The sequence below is a fragment of the Canis lupus genome, chromosome 4, assembly GCF_003254725.2.
Source record: "Canis lupus dingo isolate Sandy chromosome 4, ASM325472v2, whole genome shotgun sequence".
Taxonomy (NCBI): Eukaryota; Metazoa; Chordata; class Mammalia; order Carnivora; family Canidae; genus Canis; species Canis lupus.
In genome coordinates, this window is record NC_064246.1 from 55,212,746 (window position 1) to 55,227,208 (window position 14,463).

Genomic DNA, 14,463 nt, shown 5'->3' on the forward strand with positions numbered 1-14,463 from the left:
GAAAAGGTAACCCAGCACACATTAACCAACCCCCTCTCCCCTGGTAAAGTAAAATAGGCATTGAAGGTGTAGGCCAGTGTTTCCTATGGTATTTTTTCTCACAGAACACCATGGATTTTTTGTGGCCAAATAAGTTTGGAAAACACATCGGGTTTCCCTACGTAGGACTCCTCAGAGCTGCTACTACATGAATGTAGATGATTAATGTAATAGGACCCTCAATGTGAAATATTCCCCACCTATTCGACTCTAGAACTCCTTTACAAAAAGCATCTGAGTCCTACAAAACCTTTTGGGAAATGCTAGCCTGAGATCATCAAACTCCTTTCCCCAGATTTATCTGAAGTTACCAGCAGAGGCACTAGAAGGAAGCAGAATAGTGAAGAGTCCAGGCTCTAGAATGCCACTGAGTTCAAGTTTTGACTCCAGCATTTACCGGCCGTGACCTTGGATGAGTCACTGAATGCCCAGCCTCATGTCCCTACCTCTAGCACACAGATTCTAATAGAGCCTCTCACCCAGGGCTCTCGGAAAGACCGAGTGAAAGGAGGCAGGTAACAAAAAAAAAAAAAAAAAAAGAAAGAAAGAAAGAAAAGAAAAGAAAAGAAAAGAAAAGAAAAGAAAAGAAAAGAAAAGAAAAGAAAAGAAAAGAAAAGAGGCAGGTAGAGTGCCTGCCTCATACAAGCACTCGATAACATGTCAGCTGATAGTATCACCAGTGAGGAGGAAGGTCAGAGTGGAATCTATCCAAAAACAGAACAAAATGTGGCAGGTCCATCTCCATGGGAAGCAGACTCCAAAATGGAATCTAGAGTGCTGGATGTTGTTTGAGGGGTGCTCCTGGGGTCAACATCTGTGGAAGGGAAGGGAGGGAATGGCATGAAGGGAACGTGAAACTGCGATGCAACCCAACAGCAGCCCACCCCATGGGGAGAGATGCTGAGCTAAAATGACCCTTTGGAATTGTCCCCGTTGGGCTGAGAAGGTTGGGTCTTTATAACCCCATGTGGATCAATTGCTGAATTTGGGTCACCCCAGGAAGGCCTCACCTTGGGCAAGACGACTCTCTACAACTCAGTCACTCCAGGGGCCACCAGCACTCCCAGCAGCTGGGCCAAGTCCTCTACCTCCTCAGACGGGCATCTGAGCAGTGCACACATTGACCTCACACAGTGTCCACCATGCAAAGAAAAAAAAAAAATGTCAAAAAAACAAAACAAAGCAAAAGCTTCCTCTGATCCTCTGGGAAGGAAAAAGGGCAATCTGCAGACATCAACCAAATCTAGTCATTTATTCGTTCATCATTTATTCATGCCTACCATATGCCAGGCCCCAGGGCTTAGGGCTTATGAATCAGGTAGTGATTCTCTAGCAATAATAATAATAATGTTTTCTCCTGACTTTTTAAGGCATGAAAATAAAGACAGGGAAACAGAGAAGGAAGAGTTATCAAATCACTTGAAGCCAGGATGTATTCTCAGGTGATCAGTCACCTGTCAGCCCAGTATGAAAAGGTGTTAATTTGAATGAAGAAAGGGACACGGCAATTTTTTTCCCCACAGCAATACATCAAGTTGTTCTCCTGATGACTTAGCGTGCTTGGCAAACTGTGTGCGCTGCACAAAATTGAATTCCCAGGTTTGGGGAAGCCTGGGCAGGCTCGAGGTACATGAGGATTTATTGCTTTAGGTACTTAAAATGCCTCCCACTAAATTTGTTGTGACCTTCTCCCCCTGCCCATGGCCCCAAGTTAAACACAGCCTGGGGCTGAGCAAAGGTTAACAGCACACCAAATCAAGCAAAGCAGCCCCAGGGAGACAGGTCCCTGTGTGGTGGAGAAATGGAGAAAGTCCTTTGTGTCCCTGAAAGTCTCAGCTGCCTTCCTCTGGCCCCCCGGAGGCTTCAGTCCTCAGGCCTCACCCAGCCCTCCAACCTCCTCTCAATCTCTCCATCCTGCTGCTTAACTATTCTCCCTAGGGGCCCCTGGAGCACTGTTCTCCTTGAGCATCAGAGGGCTCTCACTTTTCCCACTGCACTTCTCACCTGCTTATGTCAAGTCTTCTCAAGAGGCCAGCAAGATAGTCTGCAACTGACACTTCACATTCGCATAGCACGCTACCATTCTCAACCTGCTTCTGGGCCTTGCAACCAGCCAAGAGGCAAAATGATCACTCCTACTCTAGAAGTGAGGGCAGTGAGGCCTACAGAGGCAAAGAGACCTGCCCAAGGCCACAGAGCAAAAAAAGGCAGGACATATGCCAGACCCTTTCTGCCATGAACTGGCCCTACTCTCTGTCTCTCAGCCTAAGGGACCAGGCCATGCCTTGGCAATGTGCCTTATACTTAGTAGGACAACTGATCCAGATCCTGCTCTGGGGGGATTACCTGGGAATCCACAGTGAAAATGGCCAGCCTCCCAGAGGAGGCTCCCGTCTACACTTCTGTGCAAATATATTATCCAAATTGAACCCACCTGGAGAAGCCAAAGTTGGGTTTTTTCCCCTCTTCATGTACCTATTGAGCCAAAGCGACAGGTTAAAGTTTTGAAGCAAAATAAGTGTTGTTTTTATTTTTTCTTACTTTCATCATCTCAAGTGAATTTAGAGAATTAACATCCTCCAAGCTGGAATATTTTTCTTGTCAGTTAAATGTCTTGTCTAAAAATTTCCCCGAGTACAATTTTCAGAATGAGTTCTTGGCAAGTATTTACTCTACACGTTCTCTCTCACTCACACAAATACCAACTGAACACCTGCGGTGGGGAGACGCTGTGCTAAGTGCTGAGGACCAGGTTGGCAGATCCCTGCGAGGAGGACGGGGATTTGCCAGCCTGGTCCTTGCATTGTTATTAAACAGGTAAGTATAATGCAGGATTTAGAAACACTGCTCTTTGTACCTGTTGGTGGGAGTTTAAAATAGGACAAGCTTTATGAAGAGCAATTCTGGCAGTAGCTACAGAAATTTTCAATGTGAATAACTTAGGACCCAGTTGATGCAAAAGTAAAACAAAGCAAACTACACTAAAATAGCAGATACTAATGAAAGGGCAGGATGTTATGGGTATGAAAAGATTCATTTCAGCATTGTTAATAATAGTCAAAAGAAAAAGAAGGAAGGAAAGAGGAGAAGAGAAGGTGGAGGGTGGTTCTAAAAATTGTAGTACATTTAAACCACAGATTGCGAGGCAGGCAATAAATATGAGGCATCTACCTGTACTGATTTGAGAAAATGCTTATAAAATATGCTGAGTGAAAACAAGCAAGTTGGAAAACGATGTACACGTAGCTGTGTATGAGGATATGTGGATACACCTACACAGGCACGTATGTACATAGGAGTTCGTGTTGTACATGTTAAACTCAAAGGAAAACAAAAACAGGAGGAGTACAGACCAAACTGTTACTGGTGGATCTCTCTGAGGAGAAGAAACAGGGATGGGTTAAAGGGACAAATTTCTCAATTATTTGCAAAGTAACGTTACTTTTGTAATTTTAAAAACCCAGGTTAGCAAAATAAAGAGCACTAGACGCTCTGGCAGGGGAAGAAGAGAACTTGAGAACTTGTGACCACCAAGGAAGTCGCCCTCACTTGTCATTTCAAACGCTTGTCCCACTATCTCCGACAAGCCCCAGCAAGACCCCACACATCCTGTGATTTGCAACCCCCCACCTAGTGGCAGACAGGTGCCAGCCAGGTGCCCAAACCGGTAGGGAAATCCTGTTTGCAAAAGGAGGGCAAATGGGGTGGACTTCATAGCTAAATGCTGTGCAACGACAAGAGACAAAAGGGGCCCTTAGAGAGCCCCACCTACCTCACAGGTCAATGAGCGCAACAAATGAGCCAAGTATGTGTAGAGGCTACGATTGATTCCCAGTTCACACATTCATTTGTGCAAAAACACAATTTCTTTCACTCTTATGACTCAGCTCAACTTGAATGTGAGTTCTTATTCTGTCAAGATGACAGAAACTCATTTTCAATCCACATAGTACCTCTGGTTCCCAGTACACACGTTTACCCACAGATAACACCAGGATCATGTCAAAGCTCATGGGTGGGGTCTCTGGGGGGCAGTAGGCTGGGAGTGAGGTCAGGTCTACACAAGATGCCCCTGTGGCTTCACACTTGGCTTCTTCGGGCCTAGCAACCTGCCCTTGCTTCTGAGTGGAGCACTCTGTGCTTGGCCTGCCCTGCCTCTCCAATAAGATTGGCTGCACCACAATGCTCTCCTATGAGCCCAAGGGGCAGGATGCAGGATATCTCTCTCCCAGACCCACAGCGTCCACTGTTTATATCACCTCTCCACACCACGGGATATTTTTCCAGTCCAGATAGGGCTGTGGAGAGTAGTAAATCTCTCTTTCAATACTACTTGAACTCAGTGGATGGGAGCACAAAAAGCCTAGAAGCTCTGCCTCACCCTCCCCTGAGGGCAGGAAGCTCAGTGTAGGCACAATGCAGGGATGGGGAAAAGGAAAAACAGAAGGGGAAAAAGAAGAGGCTAAGTGCCATGTGCAAATGTTGTAGCCTTAATTAACAATTTGGTTTTTGGCATATAGTTGTCTAGGTTTGAATCCCCACTTTAGCATTTGTTGGTCAAATAGTGGTCAAACTATTTCACTTTTCTTCAAGGATGGCAGTATCTATCAACGATATTATCTACCTTTGTGGGCCATTGCAGGAATTCAGCGAGGTAAAGGGATGCAGATACTGAATATGTCTTTTCTTTTTCTTCCCACTCCACCTACGAATAAAGGCTGAAATTTGACATTGGTCCATCGCAATTCAATTAAGAGTGCTTTACACACCACCTCTGCCTGAAGGTGGAAAGTGTCCACTGTCTCAGTGTGAACCTCATGCTGACATCACTTATTCTTCTGAAAGATAAAAGACAGAGTAGTACCACCTTCTATAGCTGAGCCTCTAAAAGGAGTTCCCAGGCCAATATCTATCTCTTCAGGAATTATAACTTTTCCCAAGGCTGAGAGAAGCTATCATTGGAACTTAATGGCAATACCTACCTAAGGCCTCCTGAGGGCTTAATCTCAAAGACTTTGCTCAGAAAAGCCTTCACAGAGATATATCCTATGAAGCCTTGAGCCAAGAGACAAGCCTCTCCCTAAAGAGATGAAGGCAATGGTTTTCCCAAATTCTGCATGCATGGGGCTCACGGGGAAAGCTTCTGTAAGCCCAGGGTAGGGGCCATGAATCTGCATTTCTAACAAGTTCCCAGGTAATTTTGATGTGGTCAGGAGGAGATCATCCCTGAGAACAACTGGATTAATGAAAAACACAGCTCAATAGAAGGGCCAAACTTATTTTAGAATACTAAAATTGACATGGATTTGCCTATGTAACTCATTCTCCCTGGGGTAATATTATAGATAACTTACAGGAAAGAGTGCAATGATCTTTAGTACACCTTGCTCAAGAACTAAGGTCTAACATTCATTAACACTCATCATTCCTATTAGAACAGAAAATGTTACAAGGCTGGTACACAGGAAATTTCAGGCCTCAATGGGAAGAATTTCTTTCATATGCTCCCAAATACCACTCCATATAAACCATCCAGACAGAAACAGGGAATCCATTCATTCTTTAATTCTCCATACACATTTCTTCATTTCTTCCCACCCAGACTCTGAAGTTAAAGACTATGCTCCCAGCCCACTCTCATCCCTTCTGTGGATGGGTCCCTTCTTCCAAATTCAGTAAGGCAAGGCAACCACTGAACCAGTCCTTTACTAGCTCACAAGAGCCAGCTCATCTAGAAATTTCCCCCGATCTATGCAAGGGGATGAGAGCCAGGGAGCCCTACTCTCTATCATTTCTGATTAGACTAAGAAGTAATAGATCTGGCCCAAGCCAATCAGATCACTCCTGGGAATATGAAATCAAGACTCAGACATCTTTCAGTATCTGAGACTAGCTGGACTGATAATTATGAGGTAGCCAGAATTTACCAAATAGCCTGAGGAGCAGAAGAAACTAATCTACAGGAGATAAAAGAACAAAGTAACTGTGCACAGGTAGACAGAGAATTGACAAGCCTGTCCCTGTGGCATTCAAGACCCCAGCTTATATCTCTTCCTGAGGCCTTCCTCATCCCCACCCATGGGTTCATGTGACAATTGATGTTTTCTACATTATTTTCCCCTCTATACTTATGTTAGCTCCAGGCTGGCCACTCATCTATTCAGTCACCAGCTAGCTGTCAAGGCCCCAAGCTGAGCCAGGTGCTGTTCTTGGTGCTGATCCCATGGAGCTAACCTGCAAACATGTTCGTTATCTGCAACCCAAGACCCTTAGTATAGCCCCTATACTGGCCCCAATAAGAGATACGCACACACAGAAGAAAAAGTTATACAAAAACATACACAGTTTATTGAGCATCTACTATGTGCCAGGCACCCTGCTAAGTGCTTCACATGCACCTTCTCTCAGTGAGGCAGGTATTATTATCATCTTCACTTTCTCAAGGACACCCAGGATTCACAACTAACATGGTCCGAATCTTCAGAGCCACTAAGAGACAAGAGAGAGAGAAAGGTCCAGAACAAAAGCACACACATACAAACACACACCCACACGCACATACACACCCACACGCAGACTTAAGGCCAGCCGCATCAGCACAGACTCGAGCATCCTCTTGTTCTTTATCAGATGCTGGCTTCTGTTCTTCATCTCCACGCTATGAGGAGACAAAAACCAACCCCTCCCTCTTCAGAAATAACCTTGAGGAGTAGTTGGGCTCTGTAATACTTTAATTGGACAAGAGCCTTCCAAATGTGCCCTCCTGAGAACAGCAGGGATGCATTTCCACCTGCCTTTCAGGGATTGTGCCCTCCCTGGATTGCATATGAATGCTCTTAGAGAAATGCCAGAGAATCATTTTGAATGCTTTCCACCAGCAGGTCAGCACTTAGCCACTGGATGCCTCCCTGGGAGCCCCATTCCCCTTCCCTTTCACTTCTGACCCCGGACCCTGTCTGCTCCTGGCAGACCCAGAAGAGTAGGGAGCAGTGCTGACCCAGGTGGGCAGAAGAATGGATCTCTCTGCCCACAGCCTCTGCCTCCTCAGGGTGGTAAGCAAAGCACTCAAGCCTGGCCAAGGTTTTGGGGCCTGCTGTGCCTGGAAAGGACAGGGGATTCTAAGAGGAGAGAGAGAATATGGGAAGCAGAGCACAGAGACTCACTGTGTGCCTCTCATCTTCCTCATCTGTAGAGCTGGGATCCTCAAATCTGCCCAGCCTAGAAATGGATATCATTCACTAAGCACAGGCACTGTGCTAAACACATTTGCACATTATCTTTAAAAACCCTAGTCTATAGCGATGTCTCTCCCACTTTATAAGGGACAAAATTGAAGCTCCAAAAGACACAGCTGTTAAAAAAAAAAAAAAAGAAGAAGAAAGAAAGAAGAAAGAAAGAAGAAAGAAAGAAAGAAAGAAAGAAAGAAAGAAAGAAAGAAAGAAAGAAAGAAAGAAAGAAAGAAAGAAAGAGCTGGTTCACATAGCTAGTCCTGGTTCCCATTATGAGCAAAGGCGGAACTGTCCCTTTCCAGATTCTACACTCTTAGCCACTAGCTGGCCTCCCTCGACTTGTGTTTAAACAAATAAAGCTGGCTGTCTGGGGAAAGAGGAAAAGGTCATGCCACTGGCACATCTCCTTCTCCATAATGTGCCAGAATTCAGCCTCATGGAGCTGGAACCCCGCTTCCTTACCTCCCCCACCCACACCTGAATCATCTCCTCACCCAGCAGCAGACTCCTTGGGACCATTTCCTGAATCCTAAGGCAGGAGGCTCAACCCCAGAACCCCTCAGCTGCCACCCAGCCCAGCAAGTCCACAGAGCTCTGGAACAAACGTGCTGACAAATCCATACCCCATCATTGTGGCTAGAGATTCTTAAAAGATGTAAGATGTGCTGAGGGAATTGGGAAGTGGTATCAGAGTTTAGGCTTCGAAGACTCTTGAAGGAACAACAGGAAACGTCTGCCTTAAAGCCCCCTATATTGGAGCTTTATGATAAATTTGGGGAACCCTCTTTGAAATCCTTTGTCTCCTATCCTCTCACTCACACTTCCCATCTAGTGTTTCTAGTTTGGCTCGCTCGTGGCTGCAGAGTGAGCCTCCTCTCCACTTGTCTGCCCTGGATTCTCAAGGTTCTCAACAAAAGAGGACAAAAACAGAAACAGCCAAATACTATCCAGTCCTCTTTGGAAAAATAAATCCTCATTGACACATGTCTCAGAAACAGAAAAGGCTATGTTTTTTTTGGAGGGGGGCTAAATATCTTCTTTATTTCCTTTCCAGCTTTTATTGAGATATAATCCACATACAGCACAGTGTACATTTAAGGTATAGAGCATACTGATTTGACTTAACCCATCATGAAGCTATTACTGCAATAAGTTTAGTTCACACCCATTACCCTATATAGATACCAAAAAAAAAGAGAGAGAGACAGAAAAAGAGAAAAAGTTTTCTCCCCTGTGATAAGAACTCAAGATTCACTCTAACAACTTCCAATATACCATACAGAGTGTTAACTGTGGTCATCATGCTGTACATTACATTCCTAGTACTTATTTATCCTCTAACTGAAAAATTTGTACATTTGGACAACCTTCATCCAATTCGCTCTCTTCACACCTCCCTAGAAAGACATGCTTTTATCTGATGCCAGATATGGCACATTTCCAGTCACAGAAGAGAACAATCAAATCCTAGAGCTAACTGTGACGCAGACGTCAGCTAGAGTCTCTCTGTGCTCATCATCCAGAGAAGGTAAAATGAAAGCTTGTTGAGTGCAGGCATTTTGCCCTTTCTTTTCCTCCACTGCTATATCCTCAGTGCCTAGAGTAGTGTGTTATTATTGTGCTTTACATTTAGATCTTCAAAAAATATCTTTGAATAAATAAATAAGATTGCCTGAACACACACACACACACACACACACACATCCTCCAAGGTAGGCAATCTTATCAAATGGTCCCAGTGCTTCTCACCTCCTAGTATTTTTGCTCTTGAACAATTCTGTAATGGATGTGTTACTGAACAAGATGTGGGGAATGTTTCACAAGACAAGCTAACATACCTGTAACTGTATATCAACTCATCACAACGTACACCTTAAATAATCTTACAACTTTATGTGTTAATTCTGCCTCGGTAAAGATGAAATTTAAATTTTTTAATTAAAGTTTTAACCTAGAAAAGTGCAGCTTATATATGCCCTCCCTTTACTGCCTTACTTCCTTACTCCCCTACTAGCGCTTCCTAGAATAAACTAAATAAAGTATATGTCTTCAAATTCTTGTCTCAAGTCCTATTTCTGGGACAGTACAAATTAAGACAGCATGTTTGTTCTTAAAAGTCCTCGTGCACTTCACTTCTAGAAAATTCTAACTCACTTACTCTAGCTTCGTGCCGTCCCTTGGTTTCCTTTCCTCTTCCCCCTTTGTGACAGAGATGATCAGTTATTCGCAATATATGTTCTCCCTCCTTCCTCACCTACAGAATCCCTGGTTTTTACCTGGGCACATGATCTAAGTACAGATACATTTTCCAGCTTCCCTTGAAATTAGGTGCAGCCATCTTCATTCTGGCCAATTAGATATAAGAGGAAATAGTTTGTGTTCATGGTCTTTGAGAAATGTCCGTATTGGGAGGTATGTGCTCTCCTCTGCCCTTCCTACTTCCTGCTGGCTAGAGTGTGGGTATCATGACTAGAACTCCAGGAGTCACTTGGAACAGGAGGTGACTTTGACACAAGATTGAAGGAGCATAGATCTCTTACAATACTACCTAACTGAACCACTTACACATGAGAAAAAATATCTCTCTACCTTATTTAAATGGCTGTTATTTTTATTTTCTATTACTTTTGTTAATCCTAATCCAAACTGCTAAAAGCCTCTGGAATCTCACCTCCACCCATTCCTATCAAATTTAAATTTAAATGTAAAGCAGTTTACCTATCTTCTTTGGTGACCCATAACCTTTGAATCTCATGTCTCTCATCAGGTGGCTTTTTCATTGTATTTCCCTAAAAGTATGATGAGGAAAAATGGTGCCAGCTAATATATTTCACCACTCTACACAATCATAATAATTTTACCACTCTATATGAGATTTATTCTAGATACTGTGCCCAGTGCTTACATGATTAACTCATATTTAAAAATCCATATTTTCATTTTGTAAAAATAACAGCTTTGTATGTCTTTCCTTTATAAGCTATATCTCAGTATATTGAACTAGTTAATGAAGAAATATTTTCAGTATATAAGAATTTCAGTTATTAAACTGTGAAGAAATTTGGAATTGGAATAGCACCATTTTTGCTCTAATAAATTATGGACCTATGCAATGATTTTTCAATGGCTACTAAAATTATAAAAAAGAAAGACCAACCATACTTACATGCCCTCCCAATGGAAGAACACAGCACCTATGAAACAGTCTTGCAAAAACAAGTCAAATGTAAATGTAATCATGCACCTTACTCTTGATTCACAGGAAATACAGGGACAGAAGAACATGTTAAATGACAAGGATGCAATCAGCAAAATCTAAAGTGGATAGAAAATAATCTGATTTCATCAACAAAAATATTTCAAAGAAAAAATGTGATGATGGAGGAACCTAGAGATGAAAAGAAACTTCAGAAGCTGATATCAATGAGGAGAATGAGGACTTCCAAAAATTTTCTCCATAGAATCAGTGAGAACAGTGGCAAATTGTCAAAATTAACTACATATTAGCCAAAGGCTTACAGCAATCTAGGGAGGATTTATTCAGGATAAATGATTGAATCTCAATAAGAACAATGAGTTTTGTGGTATTTTAACTTGCTCTTGTCTCATCTCTTCTCCCCAGCTCAGCAGTGCCTAAAAACCAGTGGTGAAAAGCAACAATCTAGCAGCCACAGAAGAGGCCAGAATGGAGTTGGAGCTCCTTCAAAGTCCCATGTTCAGAAAATTATCATTATTTGACCTATCTTCTGGTTCCTTGGAATACCCCTCTTGAAAGTATGAGTATGAAAAAAAGAAAAAGAAAGTATGAGTATGTCTTTCTTTGATTTGACTTGGAGCCTGACTAGTTTGAACAGACTTTTCCCCAGGGGCATCTGTTGAACACAAGTGTTTAATACCAACAGCTGTTAGGGGGTTGGGGGCTGGGGAGGGAAAAAGAGTACAGATAATGTTTGAAGCAAACAGTAAGTTAACCAAACAGCTTAAAAGGGAAAAATAAGAAATGAGATCTCCATAATTGGTTTTGAAGGGCTCTAAAATATTGCTGTAAATCTAGCAGACCACATGCATTCATAGCTGCGTGTGCAAGCTGAAAAAGACTTGAAAAGGTCCTAAGTTCTCATCTCTGGCTAAACTGAGGCTCCTTTCAAGCAGGAAGTTAAGGCTAAGGAAAGCTACAGAACTGCCTGGCTCAACATTAAACATGTGCCCCAACACAAACACAGAGCCCTCATTAAAGATAGGGCAACTCACTGGTTCCAAAAATTGAAGGAAATCTTCATTCAATTAGTTAGATTAAACTAACACTAATAGTTTGTCCTATAGGACTTTGTAGGACTAACAAATGAGCACCTTGAGAGAAGACTATTGCATTAATAATTTTATGTCACTGAGCAATGATTGCATTTATATAAATGCACAAAATTTGCCTACTATAACTATTTTCCAGACAGTATTCTCTGACATTTCACTCTGGTTTTCCACACTTGACAACACAGAGCCCAGCTACTTCAGCCCTGCCAAGGGTCTCTGATCCTCCTCCAGCAGTTCTTGCCCACTCCCAGCTGGATGGCAGTGTAGAATGCTGCAGCCACCAAGGCTCTCTTTCTACCTCTCAGAGGGGCTTTGTGGTATCATGGAAAACTTGGCTCTCATCCCCAGCTCTGGCACTACTCACCAGGTTACCTAGAACAAGTAATTCATGCTGGACCTCAGCTTCCCCATCCATCACATAAAAGAAGTTAAACCACATGAGCTTTAAAAACTCACATTTTTCTCTGACAAGGCATAATTCCATGAAATAAAATAGATCTTTCTATATCAGTGAGGTGAGGGAAGGGAAAAGAGATATTTTTTTAAATCTCCATTAGCAGAAATAAAATCCTATAAAACAGAAAATAATACATATATGTAAACATATAAACTAAACAGATGTATATTTATTTCACTACAGACTGTTAGGGTACGGCACTATTTTACACCACTAATAGTGGATTCAGATATCAGACTGAAGCTTGCAGTCCAGCTTGCAGACTGAAGCTTTGTCAATCAGTAGATATATTACTTTATTGATAATAATAATAATAATAATAGTTAAAAGTCAATGGATATTACCTATATGTCACAAACTCAAAACTCTACTGTTCCATCTGTGACAAATTACTTAAGTCTCAATTACCAAGGATGAATGGGAGCACACATAATACACTAGCTGCAATATTACAGATTCTCAGCAAGCACTTTTAAAAATCATATCATGTTATTTTGAACAATATGTAAGTTTATCAAAAATAATTACTCCAGGGGCACCTGGGTGGCTCAGTCAGTTAAGTGTCTATCTTTGATCGTGATCAAAGGGTCCTGGGACGGAGACCCATCTCAGGCTCCCTGAACAGTGGGGAGTCTGCTTCTCCCTCTCTCTCTACCCCTCTCCTCTGCTCATGTATTCTATTTCTTTCTCTCTCAAATAAATAAATAAAATCTTTCTTTAAAAAGAATAATTACTGCATTATCGTCCAAGCTAATATAAAGTTTGCAGCCACCAGCTGTGGAAAAAATCTCTTCAAATATGTTTGCCTTTACTTTTCTTGGAAACTACTATTTTTAAATATCGCATCTTTTAGGTTGTTCATTCCAAAGGCAATAATGGTAATAAATATATTATTTCCCTACCTTTCCTATTATTATTCCAAAATGATTTCTAACAAATTCAGGCAGCTTATCAAGAACAAATGAGAAAAATGACATCTGTGAGAGAGGTAAGCTCTATTGAAAAGCTATAGCCAAAAACTAAAGATTTTTAAATTAGACAGTTGCTCTAACCAGGCACTTAAGTTCTTAATGAGACTGTTTTTATCACCACATGGCTATGTTCTTTCATTTAACTTTTATTATTTTTAGTGATTCAACAACAGATTCGGAAGAGCACTTAGAAATCAACCAGTTTGATATCCTTCCAGTTCCAATCCCTGTGTTCAGAAGAAAAAAATGAGACCTTAAAGAACCAGCCAATCAGTCAGCTATCAGCTGTTGTACATTTATCATTAATTGCTAGGCTCTGTGTAGGTTCTTGGGGTACCTCATGAACAAAAGAACACTAAAGAGAATCCCTGCCCTCACAATGCTCATATTCTAGTGGAGAGAAATGACTTATCCAAGCAACATTTAAGGCCAGTGGCAAAGCTGGGTCACCAAACATCCAAGACCTCAAATAGCCAAAGCAATCTTGAAAAAGAAAAACAAAACTGGAGGTATCACAAATCCAGGCTTTAAGTTATACTACAAAGCTATAGTAATCAAAACAGTATGGTACTGGCACAAAAAAAAATAGACACAAATCTATAGAACAGAATAGAAAATCCAGTAGTGAACTCACAACTACATGGTCAATTAGCCTTTGACAAGGCAAGAAAGACTATCCAGTGAAAAGTGGTATCTTTAACAAATGGTGTTGGGAGAACTGGACAGCTACATACAAAAGAAAGAAACTGGACCACTTTCTTGTACCATATACAAAAATAAACTCAAAATGGATCAAAGACCTAAATGTGAGACCTGAAACCATAAAAATCCTAGAAGAGAGCACAGGCAGCAATTTTATCAGCTGTAGAACATTTTTCTAGATTCTGATGTAAGAGAAATAAAAGTAAAAATTAGGACAACATCAAAATAAAAACCTACATAGCAAAGTAAACAGTCAACAAAACTAAAAGGCAACCTACTAAATAGGAGAAGATATTTTCACATATCCAATAAAGGGTTAGTATCCAAAATATATAAAGAACTGATACATAACTCAATACAGACAGAAAAAAAAACAAATAATCCAATTTAACAATGGGCAGAAGACATGTGAACAGACTCTCTCCAGAGAAGACATACAGATGGCCAACAGACACATGAAAAGATGCCCAACATCCCTCACCATCAGGGAAATGCAAATCAAAACTACAATTAGATATTACCTCACCCTGATGGGAACCACTAAAATCAAAAACACAAGAAACAAAGAAAAATACCATATGATTTCATTTGTGTCTGGAAATTAAGAAACAAAACAAACAAGCAAAGGTAAAAAAAATAATAATAAGAGAAAGAAAGTAAGAAACAGACTGTTAATTATAGAAAACAATCTGATGGTTACCAGAGGGGAGGGGGTTGGAGGGATCAGTTAAATATGTGATAGGGATTAAGGAGT

At 41.5% G+C, this 14,463-nt stretch overlaps 2 long non-coding RNA genes across 2 annotated transcripts; both read right to left on the reverse strand.

Annotated features, from left to right (window-relative positions):
- Positions 1-663: 663 nt before the first annotated feature.
- LOC112651699 (uncharacterized) lies at positions 664-4,744 on the reverse strand. Its single transcript, XR_003130969.3, has 3 exons — positions 4,664-4,744; positions 1,050-2,514; positions 664-853 (listed from the first exon to the last, which is right to left on the reverse strand). It is a non-coding gene; the product is annotated as an uncharacterized LOC112651699 (long non-coding RNA).
- Positions 4,745-6,392: 1,648 nt separating this feature from the next.
- LOC125754986 (uncharacterized) lies at positions 6,393-10,353 on the reverse strand. Its single transcript, XR_007410287.1, has 3 exons — positions 9,427-10,353; positions 7,203-7,257; positions 6,393-6,528 (listed from the first exon to the last, which is right to left on the reverse strand). It is a non-coding gene; the product is annotated as an uncharacterized LOC125754986 (long non-coding RNA).
- Between the last annotated feature and the right edge of the window lie 4,110 nt (positions 10,354-14,463).